Source organism: Protopterus annectens, chromosome 6.part0, assembly GCF_019279795.1.
Source record: "Protopterus annectens isolate FY-2018-M chromosome 6.part0, PAN1.0, whole genome shotgun sequence".
Lineage (NCBI taxonomy): Eukaryota > Metazoa > Chordata > Ceratodontiformes > Protopteridae > Protopterus > Protopterus annectens.
In genome coordinates this window covers 23,840,067-23,862,138 of record NC_056737.1, presented here as the reverse complement: position 1 = coordinate 23,862,138, position 22,072 = coordinate 23,840,067, and the positions used below count along the sequence as shown (strand labels likewise).

Here is a 22,072-nt window from a genome sequence, read left to right as displayed (position 1 = left end):
TCTCTTTCTAGATGGCTTACTTCATTGATTACTTTTGTGTGTGAGATCAGACATCAACAATTGCCAACCAAACCCAGGGCTCATTCAACTAGAGCTTTAGCTACATCTATAGCTTTCCAAGACAGACTGCCTATTGATTCCATTTGTGCAGCAGCTACTTGGGCTTCTCCCCATACCTTCATTTCTCATTATAAGTTGGATTCGCCTCTAGAGGCCGAGCCAACTTTGGTTCCACTGTACTCAAGAGTCTGTTCCGATAGGCCACCCGGGACAAGGTGCTAGGGACGCGGTCCCATCCAGCAAGAATGAAGGCGAGATAGACAACTTAACATTTAGAAGTTCTGTACCTACCATAACGTTCCATGTTAGTTGTCTTCTTCTCGCCTTCTTTCTTGCGTCCCACCCTCCTTCCCCCTAGCCTGGACAGACCTAGAGGAGTTTGTTTGTGACCTTCATTTTTCTACCACCTCTATTTATATGTATATATACATATATATATCTTCAGTCAGGTTTAGGACACCCTTTAGGCATCCTATAGAGGTGGGTTATCCATTTTCTTCCATTTCATGGAACTTTTTCCTAGCTGGGCCTAGCTTACAAACGAGATCTGAGGAGTTACCGCATAGCATTGTGGGATATAGGGGAGCCTTGAGCCGGTGGAACTAGCTCTCGAGCTTTAGAGTGGCCGAGTCGGAGCCGAGGATCGGCTCCAAACCCATCCAGCAAGAAAGAAGGCGAGAAGAAGACAACTAACATGGAACGTTATGGTAGGTACATAACTTCTAAATAATTCATCAAACATGTTTGTGAAGAAATTCTAAGTTAATATGCATTTTGTGAAGAATAAACATGAGAGATGCATTTTTCTCTAACACAGCTTTCAATTAAATGCATACGTTCACGTGAAATGTAATTTCTATGTAGTTTAGCCCAGTTGTTGTACCTTGAGAAATAATATGTAAATTATGTCAAGAGTTCCCACTACTGAATTCACATTCTCCATATGTGATATTTCCAGAAATATCCCTCTCTTGTCATATTGTCCCTTAAATGTCCCCCTGATACTTTCCTCACTATTAAAAATCAAATTCCAGTTCCCAACTATAAGTACTTTTCCATGCTGAAAACTATTTCTCCCAAAATTATCTTAAGCTCCATAATAGTTTCTGGTGTAATATAAATACCTGCCACTGTAATCCTTCTCCCTTGACAGTAGCTCTTTACTACCACAAATCTACCACTGTTGTCTTTTTTTCTTCTATCACTGTTGGAGCCTCTGTAGTTGCAAATGGTGTATAACCACTCCCCTTTTGCTTTCTCCCTGATATTCTGCTGAAAATCTATCCTAAAATCCTCTTTGTCAAATTCACATGCTCATTTCTTTCCACATGTGCCTCCTGCAGCATTGTTGTTTCACTCTGCATTTCTTAATATAATTCAATACGCTTTCCTTCTTGTTTGCTTCTGTAAGACCATTTACATTGCAGGTTAATATGGACAGTGTAACCATTATGATAAAATGCTATTGTTCCCAGCACATAACATTTTTTTGGATGCATCTTTCCAATTTTTATGTTATGTGCATACAGTAAAATTTGGCGGGCTGATCTTTTCTTCTTATCTCCATTTTGAACCAGTCACATTTTTCAAGGCTTTTTGTTTTAATGACAACCCTCAAACAAAAAGCAATACATTTTTAGAACACCCCCATCCCCAGTTAACTTAGAACAAACACGTAAAACTATATACATCTGCAAAAAGTGGTTTAACCCTCCAGATAGGAACAATTGCTCTAAATCAACAGTGCATGCTACAATGGATATAAAAAATGTACACACCCCTGTTAAAATGTCAGGTTTTTGTGATATAAAAAAAATGGGACCACAGTAAATAATTTCAAAACTTGTCCCACCTTTAACGTGACCTGTACAGTTCAATTGAAAAACAAACCAATCTGTTGGGGGAAAAAATATAAAAAATAAAAAACTTACAATAAGCTGGTTGCATAAGTGTGCACACCCTTAAACTAATATTTTGTTGAAGCACCTTTTGATTTAATTACAGCATTCAGCCTTATTGGGTAGGAGTTTTATCAACATGGCACATCTTGACGTGGCAGTATTTGCCCACTCTTCCTTGCAAATGCACTCTTACATCTGTCAGATTGTGAAAGTGTCTCTTGTGCACAGCCCTCTTCAGGTCACCCCACAGATTTTCTATTGGATTTAATTCTGGACTCTGGTTGGGCCATTCCAGAACTTTCTTCTGATAAAGCCATTCTTTTGTTGATTTGGATGCATGCTTGGGTCATTGTCATGTTGAAAAGTGAAATTCCTCTTCATGTTCAGCTTTCTAGCAGACGCCTGAAGGTTTCGGGCCAAAAGTGACTTATATTTGGAACTGTTCATTATTCCCTTCAGCTAACTAAAGCCCCAGTTCCAGCTGAAGAAAAGCAACCCCAGTGCATGATACTGCCCACCACCATACTTCACCGTAGGGATGGTGTTCTTTTGGTGATGCAAAGTGTTGTTTTTGCACCAAACGTACCTTTTGGAATTGTGGCCAAAAAGTTCAGCCTTGGTCTCGGACCATAAAACATTTTCCCACATGCTTTTAGGACAACGTGATGTATTATTTTGCAAATTTTAGCCAGGCCTGGATGTTTTTCTGTGTAAGAAAAGGCTTCCGTCTTGCAACCCTACCCCGTAGCTCAGACATGGAGAATACGGGAGATTGTCACATGTAGTACACAGCCAGTACTTACCAGAAATTCCTGCAGCTCCTTCAGTGTTGCTTTAGGTCTCTTGGCAGCCTCCCTAACCAGTTTTTGTCTTGTCTTTTCATTAATTTTGGAGGGACGTCATGTTCTTTGCAACATCACTGTTGTCCCACATTTTCTCCACTTTCTGATGACTGTCTTCACTGTGTTCCATGGTATATCCAATGCTGTGAACATTTTTTTTACCCTTCTCCTGACTACTACCTTTCAACAGTGAGATCCCTTTTGATGCTTTGTAAACTGTCTGTGAACCACGGCTTTTGCAATAGCAGGCAACTGAGTAAATGTCAGGAAAATCGTACTAGGACGACTGAACTTTATTTGGGGTTAATCAGAGTCTAATTGATGGCAGGTGTGTACCCAAGAAGACTGAATCCTATAATTAAATCAAAAGGTGCTTCAACAAAGTATTAGTTTAAGGTTGTGTAGACATATGCAACCAGCTTATTGCATATGTTTTATTTTTTTATATTTTTTCCCTAACAGATTTGTTTTTCAATTGAATTGTACAGGTTATAGGTCACATTAAAGGTGGGAAAAGTTTTGAAATGACTTTTTGTGGTCTAATTTATTATATCACAAAAACCTGGCATTTTAACAGGGGTGTGTACACTTTTTATATCCACTGTACATAAAGCCTATGTTTCCACTTAAACTGATTGCTGTCTATACTTTTCCTATCACTGTCCCCCTCCCAGATGTGAAAATCGGCTTGTATGCTTTAATAAAAAGTCAGCTTGTAGCCCCAAGAAAAAGAGCTCTGACTGTCATTAATTTAAGTAAAGCTAAAATTGTGCAATGTTCTATTGAATGTATTAATAATCAAGTGTAATTTATTTTATTTTATTTTACTTTTGTTTACCAGGAAAATCCAACTGGACATATGCCCTTTTTCAGTGGAGGCCCGGAGAGAAAAGCTCCAAAACGTAAAGTACTAAATCACAATGATAACAGAGTAGGTAACACAGTAACATTAAACACTTACAATAGATAAATATACAGAGACATCTAGTTTGGTAGATAGAGTGATTGCAATGAATATTTGCTAAGAGTTATGTGCACTCAGGATGATGCTTATTACAGAGGTCCTAAAAGGAAGCTAGAAAGGTTAGTGGAAAGGTTAATGAGTGGAGTGGAGCAAAGGATTGAGCTATCCTGGGGAGCTGCAGGAACAGAGCCAGGAATTTGAATGGTGGATGTTTAGGAGTATTTTAAACTGGACTGTTGAGGAATTGGTCATTAGTGAGTTTGGTAGGTTGTTCCATAGTTTGGAAGTGTAGTTGGAGAAAAGGGATTCACCAGCTGTGTTTTTAGCTTTAGTGACTTGCAGTAGTAGTTTATTGTTAGAGCGGAGGGATCTTGAAATGAAGTAGGGTTGTATGATGTCTTTGAGGGGTGGGTTTTTTTCTGGGTGATGGAGTGTTGTATGTGCTAGGATTTGCTGATGAAAGTGTAGGAGTTGAAGAAGTTTAAGCCATTCAAGCTGTTTGAGGGATAAACAGTGATGTGTTTTGTAAGATGCATTGGTGGCAGATTTGGAGATTTTATTATAACAAGCTTCGAGTTTGGCAAGGACTGTTTTTCAGAGGTTGGTTAAGATTGGAGATGCATATAAGATTGTTGATAGGAGTTGTGACTTTTGTATTATTCGTTAGTAATTAGTTGTTCCCATATAGGAGGTCATGTTTCTTATGAACTTTTTTGATGGTTTGGGCTGTATGAAGACTAAATTTCAGGTTGTCAGTTGTAACCCCTAGCAGTTTGGTTTGTGTGGTTGGAGTGATCATTGTTTTATTTTTGGAGAAGCTGTGGAAGGATGTGGAGGGTGAGATATTCCTAGTTAGGCGGAAGAGCAGAGGTTTTGTTTTATTGGGATTTAGTATAAGCTGTGAGTTGGTTAACCTGGTTTCTACTGATATGAAGGAATCTTGGGTGATGGTTTGTAGATAATTGAGGGAAGAGGCTGAGTAGATCAAAGTGGAGTCACCTATTGAATCACAGTGGCATGGGGTGCAGCAGAGTGGAGCTGATTGGTAAACAAAGAGAATAGAAGGGGTCCAAGGATGGAGCCTTGCGGACTATGGTGACTGGAATGAGGTGTGAGGCAGATTGCTGCCAACGGGTAGCTTGTTGATGACCTGTTAAGTAGCTTTGAAACCAAGTAATAGTGGAGTTGGTGAGGTTAAGGTGGAAAGAACATTAATGAGTTTGCTGTAGTTAACCATACCAAAGGCCTTTGACAGGTCACGGAATATTGCTGACACTAATTGGGAGTTGTTTCTGTGTTGGTTAACCTTGTTTGTAAAGGAGAGAATGGCTGTTGTGGTACCTTGTGAAGGACGAAAACTATGCTTTGGTATGTGATAGGAGATTTTGTTTGAACAGATATTCCATGAGTTGGGTATATGTACGACATTTTCAAGGATTTTTAATAACTTGACAAAATGGCAATAGGGCGATAGTTTGTTAGTTCACAAGAGTTACCTCCTTTGTGCAGTGGTAGAATGTGAGAAATCTTCCAGGTAGTACAGACATATGTTTCTGTTATTGATCTGTTTAGGAGTATGGCTATTGGATAAGGGATAACTTCTGCTGCAATTTGTAGATATTCTACAGGGAGATTATCAGCAGCTAAGGTAGTTGGTTTAAATTTTTTTCTGTAGTTTTTTGAAGTTATGAATGGGGGCTGGATTTAACTTAAATTGGTTGGGTGAGTTTTGTAGGTATTTATTATGGTTTGATATAGTTGGGGGTAGGGTTTGAGCTAGTCTGGTTGTTAGCTAAAGTTTGAATGGATTCTTTGAAGTAATTATTGAATTGTGTAGCCACATTTTCATAGTTGTTAAATGTTTTAGTAGTGGGAGTAGTTGTTTTACCTGGTTGCAGTAAATTGTTCACTGTGGCCCAGAACGTTTGTGGATTATTCTGATGTTTGATTTGTATATTGTGGTAGTAGTTGTCTGTTTTTTTTTCTATTGGTCTATTTTAATCATTTTTTATTTGCTTTATTTCGAAGTTTGTTTAGTAGTGCTGGTTTTGTTCTTAAGGAACTGTACCCAGCCCTTCTCTCTGGTTTTGAGTAGGGATCTGGTTTCTTTGGTTAACCAGGACGCGTAATTGGATTTGACTCTGTTTCTGGCTGGTGCATGGCAGTTGAGTATATTAAGGAAAGTGTCATTAGAGAGTACTGCCTCATCCAAAAGAAGGTGTCTGAGATGTTCCCAATAACAGTTTTTTATGTCAGAGATAAAATTATTGGGATTGAAATTTTTTTCCGTTTCTAATTGTACGGAAGGAGGTTTGAGATGTTAGATGGGTCCTGTGTCTTAGGAGGAAAGTTGGGCTGTGGTCACTCAGGCTGTCAGGGAGGCAGCTTGAGTTAGGATGATAGGTGAGGAGTATAAATCAGTATCCAGTCAAGTTTAGATTGACAATAAGAGGTTTTATCAGTTCTAGTGGGAGTTGTGATGACTTGGGCAAAGCTGTAAAGGTTAATGTGTGCCATCGGAGTTGAAGAGGAACAAAGGAGCCAATCAATATTGAAGTCCCCCATGAGGATGGTCTCTTGAGGGAGAAATTTGGAACACCATTGCCACACATGAAAACCTGCTACAATGTTGTTGCCTGGTGGGATGTATCCATCTATAATATTGAGGTGTTTGTGGGCATTAATGGTTAATTTAGCTGTAATTAATTCAGCATTTGCAATGCTGGGGATGGTGAGGTCAAGGAGGTCGAGTTTCAGGTGGTCTTTGTATCCGATAGCTACTCCCCCTCCTTTTTTGTTTATTCTATCTTTGTGTAAAATATAGTAGTTAGAGTATAGTATTAATTAATCTGATGTTGTTTATCTTCGTTCATTCCTTACTGATGGGTTATCAGTTCTGTCCTTGGAATCGAGCCGGCCAATATCAAGCTCACGTCAGCCAAAAACTTTCGAGCCACGGTCCTACCCAGAATGCTCTGCTCCCTGTTACCCCAAATCTCGTTTGCCGCGTTGCTGTACAGCCGTGTCAAGCCACACTCTCAACTAAGTGTCTAATTTTTTGAAAGTTTATACATTGTTCTTTCTTTAAATTTTTCTCAAAAATTTATACTGATATTTTCCTACCCTATCGTACACTTTAGACTCTCTCCCTTTAGTCTTTTCCCTTTATTGCCCTTTTTTCTTACCTTCCATTACCATTGTTGGTAATACTTCCTTTCTCTTCTTACCTTCTTTGGGTAGCCTTTCTTCTTCCTTTTGGTACTGTTCTTCTTCTCCACACCAGTTACGTCGGATAAGAAAAGTAGTGTTGGTTTCAAGCAGTGTAAGGATTACGGCCATAAGTTACCACTTTCCGATGGCCATGACTTGTGTCTACTGTCTTAATGTCTCCCACCTGCCTGTGGATCCTCCGTGTGGGATATTTCTCTACCAGGACTTTCAACGAGAGAAAGAATAAGTTAATTTTGAAAGGTCTCCTCAAGTCTTCTTTCTCTGAGGCTGCTTCTGGGTTGGAGGGCTCATCCCCTCCTGTTAAACCCCGCAAGAGGCATTCTTCCTCTTCTTCATTGAAGTTGCTCCCTTCTTCTCCCTCGGGAGATTGTAGGGAGTCGACTCATAAGAAGATGAAATTGATTACTACTTCAGCGCTGCCATCTGTGACCCTGTCGGCTCCAGGATCAGCACCGCCCCCAAATGATTCTGACTATAGCCATGTCTCCTTTATCGATACCAGCTCCAGAGTTCCCAGTACAGACAGCTACGGTTCCGACAGCTCTGTCGCAACCCTTGACGGCACCATCAGTACAGGTTCATTCCCCTTCGGCACCGTTGGTACTGTCACCTTCTGCTCCAAGTATGACTCTTCTGTACTCCACTGCGCAGACATTTTTGGCACAGACATGTGCTTTGGTGCAGTCCTTCTTGGCACCGTCCTTATTGCCGGTGCATACACTTTCCACTATGGCACTGTACCCTTTGGGGCAGGCTTTTGCCTTTACGGTGCAGACAACTTCAACTACTACAGCGCTAACATTGTCGCCGCAGACTATTTCCACATCGTTTTCTTCGGTGTAGACATCCTCAGCTCTTGGCTCTGCACCTATTGAATTACCAAGGACCAAATATTCTCCTTCACTGGATCCTTTTGCTAGCAGTCAATATAGTCCTTTCCTAGAAAGGCCAGAATCACCATCAGCTTTCTCCATGAGGTCAACCAAGAGTCTCTCTGAACAGGATGTGTTGTGGCTTGTTAGTCAGTTGCTTGTGTCCAGAGGTCTCTCCCAACCATCTGGAAGTCCACGTTCCCTCATTCAGGTGAATGTATATCTCCTCAAACCCCAACGTACACTCCTCTTTTGACTTCACTCTAAGTTTCAAAGCCTATTACATCGACAGCAGCTTCCCTTCCTTCAACACCAATAGTGGATCCTGTGCCATGGGGGAGGGCATTCCTGGCTCCACACCAATTTTTTTCTATGGCACCCTCCAGGGATCCTCTCCCTCTTTTACGGTTTACGGTCCTCTTGAGACTCCTTGTCTGGGGGCAGGCTCATCAGGGCAGGGTGTGACCCCAGTTCCAAGGTTGTCATGCTCTGTTCCAGGCTCCCATCCCTCTTTGGGCAGGCCAGCCTTCCAGGCCATGGAGAGGGCGCTTGCCTCTGCTGGCAAAGCTCACATGTCGGAGTCCTCTCCCCCCTCTGTGCCACAACTGTCAAAAGCCTCAACTGCCAGACACCGGGCACAAGAGCCTCAGGTTTCTCCTCCTTAGGAGACCCTCTCTTTGCAGTCTTCCCCAGAACCTCCCACTGAGGAAGTACCCTGCAAAGTGTCATGTAAGAGGAAGCAGATGGACTCTACTGAGGAGTCATTGACTGAAGATGTGGATTTTGATGACTGGGAAGGGTCCACACGGCCACCCTCTGATGACGTGTCCTTTGGTGACATCCTTAGACGGGGAGGGGGGGTGACTGGAAGCCCTCTAATCCTTCCTCTGAGGAATCTGTATTCCTGCAGGCTTTTCTTGCCCGGCCCCCTACCTCGTTGGTCACCCCGCCTGCCAATGAACTCATCCAGCTCATCGTCCAGCGCCCATGGAAGGCGCCTGACACCCTGGAAGCGATACCTAAGAGACCAGATAAAATATCGCCCCAGCTGAGCACCCACATTGGTCACAAAGTCTTCAGTAGATGCTATGGTGGTGGCAGCTGCAACTAAGAAGGATTTGGCAGATGAGAGCCAAACTGTCCATCCGCCCAACAAGGAGTCCCAGGCGAGTGACAGGTTAGGGAAGCGTGTGTTTGCTTTATCGACCTTCGCCATAAGATCTTTGAATTATTTGGCACCTTTTACCAGGCTTCAGCGAAATCTTATCAACAAGCTGTCTGAAACCTTGGCAAGATCTTTTTTTGATGAGGTCTGTGATAATGTGGCTTATCAGATAGCCACCCTATAGTCCATTTCTAACTCTTCCATGTGTCTTATTTCTCACGCAACTGAAGGGGTGGCAGACATGGGTATAGTCAGACGACATGCCTGGATGCAACTTTGCAGACTTTTTTAAGTCTTCCTTCATGGATGCCCTCATAGAGGACACTTCTTTTTTGGCCCTTAAGTCAAAAATACGCTGACAATGTGCGAACAAGATGGCAAGACCCTGTCTGCTGTTGGTGTCAGACACTCCACTCCTCAGCGATTTCTACTCGAGAAATCAGAGGAGCGGAAAGATGTGGCACAAGAAATCACAGGGAGCTTTCTGGGATGCACATGCCGAGTTCTCCCGTAGAGGCAGAGGGGGAAACTCCAATGGAAGCCACCCCTTTTGAGGCAGAGGAGGACCGCGAAACCAGGGTTCCAGAGATTCCTTCTCTGGCTAACCCTATCAGCGCTCCTGAAGCCTTGTCCGACTGCTCACCTCTGGAAATGGTTAAGGGTCGCTTCTCCTTGTACCGCGCTGCCTGGCAAAATATGACCACAGACTCTTGGGTGGAAGGGGTAATATCCAGAGGCTATCGCATCCCCCCTTCCATCTTTGCCCATTCTCATCAAGAGTATTACCTGAAGTTCCACCCAGTCAAAGGGAAGCAGCAGCACACAAAATCCAAAAGCTGCTACAAGAGAGCCATCCAGATGGTCCCTCTAGACCAGATAGGATCCGTTTTTGTGCCAAAAAAGACAGGGGACTGGAGGACAATTCTGGATTTCAGTTGTTGTTGTTGTATCTTTCGTTTTTTCCCGGTTAGGGGTCGCTACAGCGGAACTCCGGTCTGCTAATGATTGGCAGTAGATTTTTACGTACCGAGTTGCCAGCCCTGACGCGCAACCTTCAATGAAGGTACGCCCATTCATGCATGTCTCCACACAGAAGAAGCTTTAGCTGAGAATCGAACAGGACGTCTTACTGTGAGGTGACAACGCTACCGCAGCACCACCACCGCAGTCAGTACACTAAACAAATTTGTAAAACAGAGAAATTCCAGATGGTCAAGGTTCAGTCTATCCTTCCTCTTCTGGAAGAAGACGATTGGATGTGCTCTGTAGATCTTCAAGATGCGTTTTACCACATAAAAATGGACAAACACTCATGAAGATACTGCCGCTTCCGAATAGGAGCCAGTCACTACCAATTTTGAGCCCTGCCCTTCAGTCTCTTTACAGCCCAAAGAGTGTTCACAAAGTGCATGGCAGTGGTTATCGCTCCCTTGCGACTTCAAGGATTCCATGCGTTTCCATATCTAGATGACTGGCTCCTCACCGCCCCCACCAGCCATTTACTGGAAGAAGCCCTGCAGTATACTCTCTTAATAGTTCAAAGCCTGGGAATCACTATAAACTGGGAGAAATCCAACACAACTCCAACTCAGTCTTTGGAATTTATAGGGGTACTGTTGGCTACGAGAAGTTGCACAGCATCCCTTCCTGAACACAGGCTTCAGAGAATAAGACAAGTTCAACTGCTGCTCTGTCACCACAAATCTCCCGCTCAGTTTATACTCGAGCTATTGGGGTCAATGGCAGCCTCGATTACCATTGTTCCTCTAGCCAGATTTCACATGAAGCTCCTTCACTGACTACTACTCACTCAGTGGAACCCTCTACAACATACTTTGTCCTTTCAGATAAGTGTAACTCAGAGATGCAAGCAAGATTTACTCTGGTGGACGTCTCAAAATCCCCAACAATGGTCTTGCCTTTTCAGCTCCCCATCAACTGATAGCCACGGTAACCACGGAAGCCTCCCTGATGGGGTGGGGGGCAGCTATGTCAGGGAAACTCTGTCCAAGGCACCTGGTCGGAGACAGAGGCCCTTTTGCATATCAGTGTCCTGGAACTGAAGGCGGTGCTTCTAGCATTGCTAGCATTTAACTCCATCCTTTCATCAGGGACTGTTGCGATCCATCAGACAACATGTCAGTGGTCTGGTACATCAACAAACAAGGGGGCACCAGATCTTACACGTTATGCTTAGAGGCCTTGAGAATATGGCAATGGGCGATAGATTACAACCGCTTTCTAATTGCAACACACATTCCTGGGAGCTCCAGCATGACAGCAGACAAATTGAGCAGGTGCATTCTACAACCTCATGAGTGGTCCCTCAATCCTCTGATAGCGGCAAAAATCTTCAACCGCTGGGGCCAGCCTTGCTGCGACCTATTTGCCCCCCCAACCAACTACAAGTGCGACAACTACTTTGCCCTAATCTCCCCTCTGGGACAGTCATCAAGGGACTCTCTAGTCAACGCTTGGTTTTCAGGTCTTCTTTATGCTTATCCTCCTCTTCCCCTCATCTCCCAATTTCTGAAGAAAGCACGACAATTGAAGAGCAAAGTGATCCTCATTGCTCCATATTGGCCTCGACAAGTCTGGTTTCCCTTTCTCTGGCCTCACCTGCTAGATCAACCATGGATCCTCAATCCATCCCCAACGTTGATCTCCCATCCACAGGGTCTGATTCACCCCAGTCTAACAACCCTGAAACTGACAGCTTGGTTTCTCCACTTCCAGTGATTGCCAGGTATGAACACCTCTCGTCCCCTGTGCGCAATATTCTTATTGCATCTCATAAATTGTCCACCAGACTAATCTGTCTTAACAAATGGAAAAGTTTCTCTCTATGGGCAGAAAATAAATAATTAGATACCTTGTCAGCCCCAGTCTCACTGATATTGGATTACTTATCACATCTTTTCCACTCTGGGGTGTCTGCCTCTACTATCAGTGTACATTTAGTTGCCATCTCACATTTCCATATTAGTTTTCAAGATTCTTTACTTATGTCACACAGACTCTGTAAGACATTTTGATAGAGGTTATCCACGTAAAACCTCCCTTTAGAGAACTGGTACAAACTTGGGATCTGGCTTTGGTTCTGCAAGCTCTAACAGCTCCCCCCCTTTGAACCTGCATCTTCATGTGATGTAAAATATCTCTCCTGGAAAACATTGTTTTTGATTGCAATCACATCGGCCATCCGATTGTCAGAACTTCTGGCCTTATGCATTAAACCTCCCTGTCTCATCTTACATAAGGATAGGGTATCACTGAGAACTAATTCTACCTTTTTACCAGAAGTGGTGTCTGAGCAATCTATCAACCAATCTATTGACCTTCGTGTTCTTTCCTAACCATTCTAACATGGAAGAGTATTGCCTGCACTCCTTGGATGTTCATAGGCAAATCCGATTTTATCTGGACAGAACAAAATCTCTACCTAAATCAGACCAACTGTTTCTGGCTTTTTCTGGACCTGTACAGGGTCATCCTGTATCAAAAGTTACATTGGCTTCATGGTTGATAAATTGTATTACCTTTATCTACAACAAAAACAATCTCACCTTGCCTCATAGAGTCAAAGCACATTCTACAAGATCTATGGCAACTTCAGCAGCTTTCCATGCTTAAGGCTTCCCTCAGTGATATTTGCTCAGCTGCAACTTGGGCCAAATCTCATACCTTTATTCTTCATTACAAATTGGACTTGGCCTCCAGAGGTAGAGCTTCCTTTGGCTCCATGGTGCTCAGGAATGTCCTTCCATGAGGGTCACCCAGGGATACAGGTAGCTGGGTACTTTGTCCCATCAATAAGGAATGAACGAAGATTAACAACATCAGATAAAGAAGTTATGTCTTAGCATAACATTCCATCTGTGTTGTTGATCGTCGTTCATTCATTACTTCCCACCCCCCGTCCCCCATCCGGAGGTTCTTAGTTGATCTCATGTACTCTTTTTTTGTAGGTCTGTTATGACCAGAGGTAGCATCTACTTTTATCTATCAACTTGCAGACTCGATCTGAGTTAACAAGGAGCAGAGCATTCTGGGTAGGATCATGGCTCGAGAGTTTTTGTCTGACACGAGCTTGATATTGATATTCATAACCCATCGGTAATGAATGAACAAAGATCAACAGCACACATGGAACGTTATGGTAAGACATAACTTCTTTTTATTTATTATTACTGCTAGGGAGGCTGCTTTATTCACTTCTATAATTTCAGATGTTATTTTGTACTGAACTGCTTGCCATTATACCTTTAAATTGTGCATTTCCCTCAACAAAGAATGTTCATAACTCTCAAAATTAATTGCTTGCACCTGCAGACAGCTTGTCTCCATGTAAAAGTAGTCAGCAGTGAATCTTTGTCAGTTTCACTTAGATCAGCATGTACAACTGCCTTCATCTGCAGACGTCTTGACTCGCACTAAAATTTGCTAATCGAAATAAGGTCTTTGCAGCTGTCAGGAGCTTGGCATTTTTCATGGCCTTTCATAATTGTCTTAGTTTCCAAACTCCTTGCTTACAAAAAACACTTGTTTATTGCTCAAGTCAAGAGAACATTACCCTAGACAATTTTCTCTTAAAAATAAGAGAAACTATAGTAATTCTGCACAATATCTTAATTCTACACATAATCAGTGCACAATTGTAGGTTTACTTGGTTAGGTGTATAAGATATAGCTGTTTAAGTAGTGAAATAAGTAGTTTTTTATAATACTTTTTTGGAAACTAATAGTTTAAATTTTTTACATAAGTTAGAGTAATATTCTTGTCTAATTTTGTTGTTCCTCTGACATCTTACCTAATCCAAGGGTTTAAAAAAGTGCACTGCCTGTGGACATAAAATTTCACCACAAGACCCGCACTTGTTTAGTGTGTATTGTTTGGGTGCTGTTCACCTTAATGTAAACTGTAATATTTGTGCCTCTTTCGGGACTAGGACCATTCAGGGCTGCAAAGAGAAGTTAATTCTAAAAGCCTTGCTTCCCCCCAGCACTTCTAAAGCCTTCAAACCAGCTTCATATTCCATTGGTAAGAACACGGACAAGAAAAAAGATAAGAGAGAAATATCTGGAGAGGGATGAGAAAGATCTGAAGAGAAGAGAGAAGACCAGCAAAATATCTCTAGCTCTGACAGATTCTTTACGTCTGGCACGTAAGAATCTGCATAAGGGCGGCACAGTGGTGCAGCGGTTAACATTGTCGCCTCACAGCAAGAGGTTCTCCGGTTCGATTCTCGGCTGGGGTGCCTTCTGTGTGGAGTTTGCATGTTCTCCCTCTGTTCGCGTGGGTTTCCTCCGGGTACTCTGGTTTCCTCCCACATTCCAAAGACATGCATCTGGAGCATTTCTCCCCGGGCCTCCGCTGAAATAAAATTATTTAACATTTGTTGACCGGGAATGTCCGACTAGGTTCCACAGAGCCTGTTTTCAGCGGAGGCCCGGGGAGAAATGCTCCAGATGCATGTCTTTGGAATGTGGGAGGAAACCGAGTACCGGAGGAAACCCACCAACACAGGAGAACATGCAAACTCCACACAGAAGGCACCCCAGCCGAGAATCGAACTGGAGAACCTCTTGCTGTGAGGCGACAACGTTAACCGCTGCACCACTGTGCCGCCCAATAAAATAAAATAAAATAATAATAAAAATAAAAAAAATAATAAAATAAAAATAAGTTCGATCCACTAGCCACATGGATCTATCTCCCTCACCTCACCCAACATGTTCCTGGTATCCGGCGAGTCCTAGACTCCACTCCACAATTCTGGAAGAATGAAGTTACTCCAGACCTCCATCAGTTGCATCGTCTTTGAGGTCTGTGCAGTCTACCAGAAGCTTCACCAAAATGGATTTCAGTCAAATGATGTGGAGATTGACACAAATCTAAATAGAGATTTTTCCAGCACCTTTTCTTTTGGGCACAGGTCCCATTAGGATAGGAGAGAAGTTCCCATGACTCTGATTGTGGCCACCTCTTTTGTGGGCATTTGAACACGTTTTGGCTAGGCTAAGAAATCAGGTGCCACCTTTGATCTTGGATCCTGACCAGTGCTGGATCCTGTAACTCAGTCTACTCATTCAGATTGATGGCAACAGTATTAGGCCCAGATGATACTGTATAGTTGAGTTCCCAGTCTGATTCAAATCCTTTCTCATGAGGTTCCCCTTAGGCAAGGTCCTAGAAAACAGACTTGTAAACAGAAACACCTAGACTCTTCTACAGAGTCTGTAACACTAGAGACAGATCTGGGTGAGGGTGAAGACTCCCCAAGGTCCCTTCTAAAAGGTGTCTCCTTTGGTGATGGACTAGAATTGAGGAAGCAGTAAGGAGGTTAGTCCACTGAAGCTCCTTCACCAGGTAAATCTGTATTCTTCAAGACCTTTGGTGGCTTATCTACATCTTGTGGTACCACTTGCTGATGCTCTTATAGACGTACTGGCTCAGTGTGCCTGGAAGGACCCTTATGTAGTGAAACCGATCCCCCCCCCCAAAAAAAAGATAGGATTTTGGTAGCACTGGAGCAAGGGTCCACCAATAGATGCCATGGTAGTAGTAGCAGCCACTAAAAAGAAACTGTCAATGGGGAGTTTTTCTGTCCATCCCACTAACAGGGAGTTGAGGGCATTGGGCAGATTGGGGCAATAGATGTACAATTCAGCGACTTTAGCAATCAGAGTGCTGAACTATCTTGTTCACATTGCACATTTTCAGAGGGAGCTGACCCAGGAGCTTACAAAGTCCCCCTCTGGTAATTTACTAGCGGATGTTCAGAAAACACAGAACTCACAACTCTGTACCCTGTAGTCGTCTAATGTGTCCATGCATCTGCTTTCCACCATAACCATGTGTTGGCATGCTTGGATGTACCTGCATGATTTTATGGAAGTCCTTAAGGCCTCCTTCATCCATACCCTATTCGATTATTTCACAGTTTTAGGACCAAAAGTTAGAATTGATTACTAGGATCAAAAAAGACAGCAAAACCCTATTGGATATTGAGATCCACTTCTCCATCCCCTCAAAGAACTTTTTATGTGAACCAAATGGGGTGGTAAGATGATGTGGTTCAGAAGTTCATAGTATTATGACCTGGTATTCCAGGAGACAGACTTCTCCCCATGGTAGAGAGGGTGGCAGCTCAAATGGATGTCACCCTAGGGGCAGAGGCAGACTGCACAACCAGCGATTTCATGGACGCTTTACTGAGAAAGCTTACCAGCACTCCTTAAGAGTTACCCGACTGCCTCACATCTTTGCCCCCACAAGACTAGCAAAATATTACAGTGGACTCTTGGGTGTTAAGGATAATTACCAGAGGCTATTCCATTCACATTTTTATCATCCAAAGAAGAAAAGAAAGATTCCCGACGTTCCACCTAGCCATTTGGAATCTGCAGCAACAGAGATTTTCAACTTGCTAGAAAGAGTCACCCAGCAAGTCTCCCAAGACCAGTTAAGATTCGGAGTGTATTCCAGGTTCTTTTTAGTTCCAAAGAAGACAGGGGACCTTAGGCTGATTTTTGATCTAAATCATCTCCGTCAGTTCATAAGGCAAACTAAGTTCCAGATTTATGGTGCAGTCCATATCCTTTCTTCTGAGGAAGGACAATTGGATGTACTGCTGAGAACTTCAAGATGCCTACTATCCCATAAAAATAGAGGCAATCCAGAAGCTTTCTCCCATTTCTTCCTGGGAACCATTCATTTTCATTTAAGAGCACTGCCATTTGGTCTCACTACAGCTCCCACCCCCAGTGTTCAGAAAAATTATAGCAGTAGTAGCAGCTCATCTTCAACTGCAGGAGATCCAGGTGTTCCCATACCTAGATGATTAGCTTCACACAGCTACTTCCAGGGATCTTCTATTTCAGCACTGAGACATCTTGCTCCACCTTATGTAGAAACTGGGGATTACAGTCAACCATTCCAAATGTTAGTTGTCCTGCACTCAGCATGTAACGTTTATTAGATGTCACCTCAACTTGGTCCTTCAAATCGCCAAGCTTCCAGATATCAGAATACTGTTTTTTTTTCATCTAGTGACCACACAGGTCATTCAGCATCCCTTTTCTCAAGCAAAGTTAATTCTCAATTTGCTAAGCTTGATGGCCTCTGCAGTAATGTATTCCCCTAGCAAGGTACCATGAGAGTACTCCAGTTAACCCTTTCAATTCAGTGTCACAAATTCTTCACCCCCTCCACACAAAGATTTGCTTCATGCAAGTTTGCAGAGATCATATCAAATGGTGGTTAACCTCCCCATCAGTAAAGTAAGAAAGAATCTTTTGCCCATCAAATCTGTGAGCCACAGTAACCACAGACACTTTCCTTCTGGGGTAGGGTGTGGGTCATTTTGAGGGGAATATCATTCAAGGTACTTGGTCACCCCTAGAGGCCAACCTTCCCATTAACTTGGAGATGAGAGTGGTCCTCCTAGTGTTGCAGGCATTCCAGACTCCATTTAGGCAGACAACATGGCAGTAACCTTGGTATGCCAACAAACAATGGTAACCCCGATCATACCCACTTTACCAGGAAGTCATGAGAATGTGGCAGTGGGCAATGGCTTACCATTTTTTTATGTCAAGGTATTTCCAGTGACATCAGATGTACTAGTGGTCAAGTTGAGCAGGTTAATTCTCCTGCTTTACAAGTGCTCCCTCAGTCAGGCCATGGCAACAGAGTTTCAGCCTCTGGGGCCAACCTTGCTGTGATCTATTTGCCTCATGCCTAAGCCATAAGTGCAGCAATTACTTTGTTTTGATCCCTTCACAGGGACAGTTACCAAAGGATGTCCAGTTCACAGTTGGCCCCCAGGTCTCTTCTACACCTTTCCACCATTATATATATATATATATATATATATATATATATATCAACACCTTTATTGAATTATCACTTGTGACATAGGCAAATTTACATTTACATAAAAGTTGTCAAACTGTATTAACAAGTTCACGTTTATAAACATTATACTTCACCTAAATTGCTATATATCATATAACCAAAGCAACATTACATAAGTTATTCAGTGCCTGTCTTTTTTAAACTAGAAACATCTTTATTAAACCATCACTTAAGGCGAAGGCAAGCATATATTTATATAAATGAAAACAAACCACACCAACACAATCCTAGTTTCAAGCATTTTACATCACAAACCATAGTTGCAAATATTATACACCACTTATAATCTACCTAGTCATTTTCAAACATTACATAGCTCATTTAAGCCCTGCCTTCTTTTAAACTGCATTCCTCCCTTGTATGTATTGATGTCCTTCTATTCACTTGCTCCAGTATTCTTTACTTGAGGGATATCCCCCACCAGAAGGTGCCCAATGTCGGATATCCCCTGCCAGAAGGTGCCCGATGTCGGCCAGTATACAAAAGTCTTTTGCTACAACAGGGTACATGGTACTTATGACATCAGCTGCAGTTGGACATAGGCCGTAAAACAGGTGAACGCGCATACCATCCTCAAAGCTTTTCTGCGCCAGTCAGAACTCAATCTCTGACCATCGGTTGTATATTCCGACTTCTGCTTTCAGATAAGTGCCCCGTTACGGATTTTTTTTCCTGCAATTTATGTCATCCAGGAAGAGCAAGTCACAACATGGAACACAAATTCCACATAAGGACAGCCATACCCAGTGTCTTTTTTTTGCCTAGGCCCCACCCATGACCATAAGTCATGCCATATTTGCCAGTCACTAGTTCTTAAGACACTTAGAAGTGGGCTTTTGTCACTAGCTGTATATCTGGAAAACCAACGGCTTAAATTATTAACTAAGCACATGGGGGGGGTTCCTCGAGGCCCGAAGCTGAGCGACTGAAGCACAAGGCCAAGAAACCTCGGTCTGTGCCTTCTACTGCACCTCTTGTATCCAGCATATCTCACAAGATGCTCCTTGATCCGAAGGCACATCTGATTCCAGACATGGAGTTACAGGCTGAACCCACTTCTGAGGACACCTTGACTTCTGCTGTGAGCATGTCTCAAGAGGTGGAACAGATGTCCAGTTTGGATGTCGAGAGGGAACTTAGGGTTGAATACATCAAGGAACCTAGGCATTTACCACAAATGTCTGCTACCAGTCCACCCCAGCCTGAAACCTTTGAATTTGGGCATTTATCTGGACTCGCAATGTTACAGAAGATAGTCTCTCCAGCGAACAGAATCAAAAGGCAAAGCATGTCTCCACTGCCAAAGAGGCTCCTGCAAATTGGCAGGCCTTCTCTGAGTCTTTTTCAGGCTTTCATGGCCCTTAAGCAACCTACCTGTCAGCCTGGCCCCACACCAGCCACTCAACTTTCCCAGAAAAGTGCTAGGGACCCAGACTCTTCAAATGAATCCTCTTCTGATGACGAAGAATCGTTAGACTACTCTACTCAAATCCCCTCCCCTCAGGAATGCATCTCCGCTGAAGAGGAGTCCGAGGGTGCAGATTCTCCCATTGAGGGAATGTCCTGTGGGGACACCATCCTGAAAATGTATGAACATTTAAGTGGGATTCTTCCCAAATCTCAGATGTCCAAAAAAGGCATTACCAACTTCTGCAGGTGGACCTTCCTAGCTCTTCTGCAGTGCCACCAGTTCAATACAGCCTGTTTGGATGCTTTCCACCATGCATCCCAAAAGCTAGACTCTCAGGCTCCAGTTCCCAAAAAAGCCAGATGTTTCTACAAAGTCCAGGAGGACTGTCAGTTTCTTTTCACGTGCCTGGTGCAGACTCAGCAGTCATCTCTGTTGCTACTGACAAGCCTTCCATGATGCTCCCTTCTACCTCCCTACTCCCATCGGATAAGGAAAGTAGAACCCTGGAAAGGCTAAGGAAAAAGGCATGCACTTCAATCACTTTGGCTTTCAGAGCCATCATCTACCTGACTTACATGACAAAATACTCCCTAGAACTTGGGCTTCAGGCAGCCTCGGTTTACTGTCAAAATTTAGAAAGGCAGTAAGTAGTGTGTATACTTACACTGCCAAACCGAAACCTCAAAAATGTACTGACCATATAAATCAGAAATAACCATGATGGCCCCATTCACACCACCAAACATTCAGAATTGAAAGTCCATGTTAGCATGAATGTGTTGCATACACCAGCTCCGAGATCACACTACAGTGAGGAAAATGGGAAATTCCCTTCTCCCCACTGTACCACGATCTACATTCACTATGCTGAACCCATAATAAATGCAGTTCTACATTCATTCTTATGGTTTGTAATCTTGCAGTTTGGCATTCCGAACTCTTAGCACCATGACTTTGATCAAGCTGCAGTTGTACAACTGTCATTCCAAATTTTAATAGTAAAATGGCAGCTTCTATTATCTCAGACCTCCCAGATTCGGAGGGAAAACACTTAGCCCTGAATCTTTTAGGAGTTTCTTCCCAAGTCTGAAGACACTCCTTCAAATGCAGTTGTGATGCTGCTGAGGCCTGCAGTAGGGCAGCTGCTACTAGGTCAGTACTCCGAAGATTTACATGGCTTGGACTTCAGTCACTGCAGGATGATATTAAATCCAAATTAATGGATGTCCCTGTGGACAATACAGCCTTCTTTGGGCCAGCTGCAGCTGCTCTTTTCAAAACCCTACAAGATAAGTCTAAGGAACTCCGAGTTAAATCACCTTCTAGTTTCCCCGGTGCGCAGGTTCCATGGGAATTTTCCCTCCAAGCCTGTCTTTGTTCACAGCCGTTCTCAGCACCAACAAAACAAAGCTTCTAGGGAAGGTAAGAGACCACAGAGGACTGTGGCTTCTCAAGCACCACTCCAACAAAAACAGCCCATTCCGGACAGAGCAGGAAGTATGTGACTACCCAGCAAATGTTCCCTCCCCCCTCCACCTCTCAAATGCTCTCAAGACATGGCAAACCATTACCCAAGACAATTGGTTGCTTTCCATTACCAAAAAGGATACTTCATGGTTTGGCACTCCACTGTCACAATTCAGGGCATTCCACAAACCAAGGGAACAACTTCATCTCTTCCCAGATCTCCTCATGAATTTGTGGCAACAGGACTGCATTCAACGAGTTCCCTGTACCACCAGAGAGAAAAGATTTTATTCAACAATGTTCCTAATGCCCAGAAAGAGTGGCCCCCGAAGCCAATCCTAGACTTACCTTATCAACACAACCTTTAATGTTCCCTCCTTCAGAATGCTAACATTACAAACCCTTTTTCCTCTTCTCCCACTGGGATTCATGGCCTCTCTAAACATAAAAGGTGGCTGTGTTCGCATCCCCATTCACTCCAGGTACAGGAAATGTTTACGTTTTTTCTGTGGGTTCATGGCATTTTCAATTCTCTGCATTGCTCTTTGGCCTCTCTAGAGCTCCAAGAGTTTTCACAAAATGTTTGGCTCCAGTGATTGTTCACTGAAGGCTACTGGATATTCAAATTTTCCCGTACCTGGAGGACCTGCTCTTACAGGCCCCTAATACTCGTGTTCGTCAACAGAACCTACAGACTGCCATTACCCATCTGGAAAATCTGGGGTTTTCAGTAAACCTCAGAAAATAAACCCTCAACCCGATCCCAAGACTACATTTTTCTGGGCTGCCCAATCCAGACAGACATTGTGAGAGTCTCTCTGCCACCCCAAAAGACAAAAGACCTTCAGACCTTCTTTCTGTCTCTCCTTCCATTAAACCACATCACGGCCAGGGAATTCCTCACGGTTCTAGGTTTTATCGCCTCAACCACACCCATGGTACCCCTAGCAAGTCTACACAAGAGAAAATTCCACTGGTTCCTCAGATCTGTCTGGACCCAACACTCTTATCCACTAGAATACCTCATTCCCCTCATCCCATGCTTGAAAAAGGAACTTCTCTGGTTTACCCAGCAGGTAAAACTAAACCCATGACTACCACTACATCCTGTAGACCTAGTCCAAGTGCTTTACACAGATGCTTCAGATGTTGGCTGGGGTACGGCCCTGGGCAAATTTACAGTCCGAAGAATGTGATCCCTCTCACAGAAAAGGGAACAATCAATGTAAGGGACATGTG

At 43.2% G+C, this 22,072-nt stretch overlaps 1 protein-coding gene across 5 annotated transcripts in view; it reads left to right on the top strand.

Annotated features, from left to right (window-relative positions):
* HECTD1 (HECT domain E3 ubiquitin protein ligase 1) overlaps positions 1-22,072 on the top strand; it is a 4,301,832-nt gene that overhangs the window by 4,167,868 nt on the left and 111,892 nt on the right. The window lies entirely within an intron of this gene.